Below are 5,187 nucleotides of genomic sequence, written 5' to 3' on the forward strand. Positions count from 1 at the left end.
TTTCTCAAGCACGGATTAAATCTAAGTTATTTTATTTGTTAAGAAGAAATCTAGCTATAACCTATGCTTGCAATGAAAAAACACTGTAAATATTAAAAAAATATGCGTGTTTGTTGTAAGACCTTCTCCTGACCGAGGAGCAGACTGCTAGAGGTCCTTGTGAGTACAAGAGGTAGGTAGGAGCGCTAGCTATACATTTCGTTCTGACATCAATATTTCCTTTGACCATCTCACTCACAGATCCATTCAGTCCTATCAACTGCGTGTGCTACTGTGCTCTCGAGCTTCGTGACAGGCAAACTTGTGTACGAAGACTAATCAGATAAACAACATGTTTATCTACTAATGCACGCAAAGAGCTCCGATCCATCCACTAGTTGTGTATAAGGCTCCACTTGCATTACTTGATCTCTTATGGGAGTTCTTGCTGCGTATACATGCAACGTACCATGCTACGAGGCATTGCCACAAAGAGCCACTCATGGCTTCCGGCCGGTCCTATAAATACCCATGCTATTCCTTGAGTTTAGCACACATCTCATCTTGCACTCTAGCAAAGCTGGCGATATGGCAGTCACTAAATGCTTGGCTCTTAGTTTGATTGTCCTGTTCGGCATTGGGTTAGCCAATGCTGCAAGGGTATCTAGATACTCTAGTTCCGAAGGAACCGGCACGGGAGGAGGAGAGGGTGGTGGGTCTGTCGATGGTGCTGGATCGGGGTCTGGGGCTGCTGTTGGGTCTGCAGGAAATGGTGAAAACGGGGGGTTCGTCCATGGAAGCGGTGGTGGAGGAGGAGGTGGTGGTGGTGGACAAAATGGTGGGTCTGGACGTGGATCTAGATCTGCCTTGGGCTCAGGCTCGACCCAGATTGGTCCAAACCCTTTTGGTGGATCTTCTAGAGCTAGTGGTCATGGTGGCGGTCGAGGCGGAGGACAAGCTAGAGGCTACGATGGATCTAGTGGTTCTGGGAATGGTGGCGGCACTGGCTCTGGCGCTAGTGAGTCAAACAATTGGTAGTGGCCCGGTGGTGCTTATGCCAATGCTAATGCTTCTGGCAACGGTGGAGGGAGAGGTAATGGTCAAAATGGTGGAAGTGGCGGTGGCGAAGGTGGAGGAGGCGGAAACAGCGATGGACACCCGTAACATCTTCTTTACCAATCATTATATGGAAATGGAGTTCAATTCGGTCTAGTGCCTACATGTCTTTCACCCCGATGTCACAAGTTGCAACTAAACTTTTATCTACTACTATTATCCATGATTTTGCTTCTTAAGCATATTCTATATTTTTATACATGTATTTAACAAAGCTTAATAAAAGGTGCATCGTCATAGTCATTGTTACTGTGGTGCAATTGTGCTTCTTAAATGGTGAGGCATACGTTTTGTAATATCAATTGTAACATGGACCATCCAATTGATTTGAACGCACTGTATTGTTGGAAACTTGATGATGTTTTACAATGGTGAGGTGATTACGTTAATATAGTCTGCATGAATCATGATTAAATATATAGTTTGGAGTTTAAAGTCGAATAGTGATAATTCAACTTGATTGAAATCATTTTAAATTTCCAGTCCATAATAAAACATTTGCAGATTTCATAGTGGCTACTTGCATCAGCACGGATTTGCAGAACATGGTTCCATGGGAAACTCCTTATGAATAGTAAATTCAGAAAAATACTAGGATTTTTTTTAAAAAAAATCCTGATTTTTTGTAACATACATGGTCGATTGTTATACTCACATATGAAGTTTAAAAAAGAAATGACATCCATTGTATTTTGGGGAAAATGATGAAATAAAAGCTATATTCAAAACCACTATTTTAATGAATAGTAAGGTAGGATTCTATTTCCTTCACTATGAACTTTTCTACCCTGAACTTCACAGCAAGCTAAAAGACTTACCACGCCACATTAATTCCATTAACCATAAACCGATGCCTGTTGAATCATTTTCTTCCTTCTCTGAAAGTAACTTTCTAGAGGTTTTTTGAAAGCAACATACCCTTGTCAATTCTTACCAATGTTGAATACCAATCAAATCCGAAGGCAATTACAACAAAAATAGTTATAATTTGGGTCGTACAAGAAACAGAAAAACGGACGCTACGCTTCGGTCGAGTGATGAATCGATTGGATCAGCCGCCTCATCAGCCATTGGATGGTGCACGAGACAGTCGTCTCCTGTTGCATTAACCTCAACATTTGCAACAAGGGCCATGTTGCACTCAAGGGTTTTGCAACACAAATCTTGTTACGCTCACAAGGTCACCAGGCAGCGCATGGGCCTTTGGTCACCTATTGCAATATGGATTATGTTGCGGTCACCCATTGCAATATAGACCATGTCGCGGTCACCTCTAGCTTGCATGACATGGGTCTTTGGTCATCCATTGCAACATGGATCATGATACAGTCATCCATTGCAATATGGACCATGTTTCGTTCACCTCCAACTTGCATGGTGTGGGTCTTTTCTCACCCATTACAACATGGACAATGTTACAGACGCCCATTGGAATATGGATCATGTTGAGGTCACATATGGACATGGTCTTGTAGGACAGAACTACCACCCCACGTTGATGACTACCTTGCACCCACCATGTGGCTTAATAACATAGTCGATGAAACCCTTGTTGCAGTGCCGCCAACCTCTACAACAAAGCTCTTGGCTGACATGGATTCGAGCTCACGTGCCTGGCATCCATCCATGGCACTGAGGGTCACCAACTAGAACTCTATCTATCAGTTCGTCCATGGAGGAGGAGGAGGGTCACTCGGGAATAGGACACATCAGGGGATGAGACGTTGTGGGTATCCACTTGAGTTCCACCGCGTGATCCCATCCATGGCATGAGTAGAAGGATAGAGTTGAGGAAGAAGGGGGTGCGATGAGTTGGGAGCCATGAGATACGTGTCACCCAAACGAGGTGGTCGACGCAGTGTGAGTAATCCATCAGTTTATTATAAGTGCTTCCCAAACAAAAAAAAAATGGTGCGCACATTATGAGGAGATTGCCCGGGTGCCATGGATTTTTGGGCCTGTTTGAACATGCCATGGATTTTTGGGCCTTGTGGGTAGTGTAGCCTAATGCATGCATATTTGTGCAGATCATTTTAGGTGGATTGGGTTGTGCAATCTACACAATAGTGGATTTTCAGACACAATCACCTGCTTTAACAAAAACATAGTCGGTTACGATTGCAGAACCAGTGTCGCTCTGCCATCCAATTCACAAAGGGTCACTTTTTATTTATTGAACAAAACAGGAGGATGTGGTACTTTCAAAATAGCACTGAGCCGAGATCGTACAAAATATAGAAAAAATGGCTCATGCCGAAGTGTCAAGGAAGTTCCGTGCTATGTTTCCCCTAAAATTTTACAAAAAGCAAAAACCCAACAAACACTAGAACAGAAAGGAACACCTGGATTTTCAGACAAAGATACTCCCTCTGTCCCATTATGTTAGATTGCAAAATGGTCTTACATATGGAACGGAGGGAGTAGTACTAAAAACAAACGATTGGTAAGCTCGCAACTAAAAGACAGAAGGTGGGACGACAAAGAAAGAAAGAGGATAGAACGCGATTGCGGTTAGGGTTACAAATTTGCGAGAAATATTGATGACTTGTTTGAATAAAATTGAGTGCAATTATAAGCAAAAGTAAACTCCCTAACATTGAACTATTAAGTTGAATGTTATGACATATGAGGCCCATATGTCAGCCTTTGCCCCACCAAGTGTAAAAGGCAAAATGTAAAGAGATCACCACGACGAAAAGGCAAGAAACCCTAAATATTTTAACTTATTTATTGCCAATCATAATGCATCAATGTGTGGATTATCTCCACCGGTGGCACTATATGATAGTTTGTAACTGTGAGAACATATGTATTCTTTTAGAGCATCTATAACCGGAGCCTCCATACTCGCCTCAAATGTCCAACCGGTGTCACCCCGGTCACTGACTGGACAGGAAGGTGTCACCCAACCAGACCAAGCAAACCCGACACAAACACCCGGGCTAACCACCCCCTATATCCAGCCCATATGTGGGGTGGATGTGGGGATGCCTGGACGTGCCCGCCACATCTGACTTACAGGCGGGACTCGCACATAAACTCATCAATCTGATGGGCAGCTCCGCCAATTTAGGTCAGGATGCATTCATGGCGCCACTCCGGCTCACCGCCCGAGGGACTAAGTCCAACTATTTAAGCCGGATGGTGAGACAACCCTAGCCCATCCCATTCTCATCCTTCCCGTCTGAACTGTCGCTGCCTCCTCCTCTCACTATTCTCATCCCTTTGAAAGTCCGCCAACATAGACACTGTCATGGTCTGGAGCAAGATAACGTACTACAAGTTCCTTGCACCGGTGCAGCGTGCGGAGATCCACGCGGATATGCGGGCCGTGGAGGAGGCCCGCGCTACGTGTCACATGGCATGCATTGCGGCCGGCCTGCATCCGGAAAGTCTCTACAAGGAGGCATCGGAGCACATGGAGGTGGAGGCACCATAGTAGGAGGAGGTGCGGGCCAAGATGGTGGCGCCACTACATGAGGAGTTAGAGGAGCCGCCATCGAACAAGGAGGAGAAGGCACCGACACCGGTCCAGGAAAGATTCAGGATGGTGGACGCATTCACGAAGTTCGAGCTCGTCCAAGTGGAGAAGGAGGTGGAGCAACAGGCAATCCTGGACTCCATACACTCAGAGTCGAGGCGAAGGCCAACTGCCACTTCCTCCACAATGTGGTTGTTGCATGTCTTTATATGGAAATGGAGATCATGAAATGGAGAGTGTGGTTGTGGGAGGTGAAATATGTGGGAGGGCTCAATTTCGCTATGCATGGTTGTAGGGGCCTGTTTGATTTAAGCCCCGGGATGCTCTTAGGCCAACTCCAGCGCGCGACCCCATTCTGTCCTGGTGCGTCCGTTTGGGGCAAAACGGACAAACCAGAGGGGCCCGGCGCGCGGGCGCAAACGGACTTTTGTCTGTTTTCTGTCCGCTTTCGACCCATCCCCGGCCCAACTTTGTGCCACTTTTGGGGTGAAACAGACAGCGCACGGACGGGCGGGACGCGCGCGCGTGTCCTCCCCTGGCCCGCCCGTCAGTTGCACAAGCAAAACCCCCCGCGCCCCGATTTGGCGCCATTTTCCCCCAAACCCTCCCAC

The 5,187-nt window shown here is 46.2% G+C and overlaps 1 pseudogene; it reads left to right on the forward strand.

Moving 5' to 3' along the window:
• The first annotated feature begins 567 nt into the window (after positions 1-567).
• LOC119336727 lies at positions 568-1,271 on the forward strand (annotated as a pseudogene).
• The last annotated feature ends 3,916 nt before the right edge of the window (positions 1,272-5,187 follow it).

Source organism: Triticum dicoccoides, chromosome 7B (genome assembly GCF_002162155.2).
Source record: "Triticum dicoccoides isolate Atlit2015 ecotype Zavitan chromosome 7B, WEW_v2.0, whole genome shotgun sequence".
NCBI classification, from domain to species: domain Eukaryota; kingdom Viridiplantae; phylum Streptophyta; class Magnoliopsida; order Poales; family Poaceae; genus Triticum; species Triticum dicoccoides.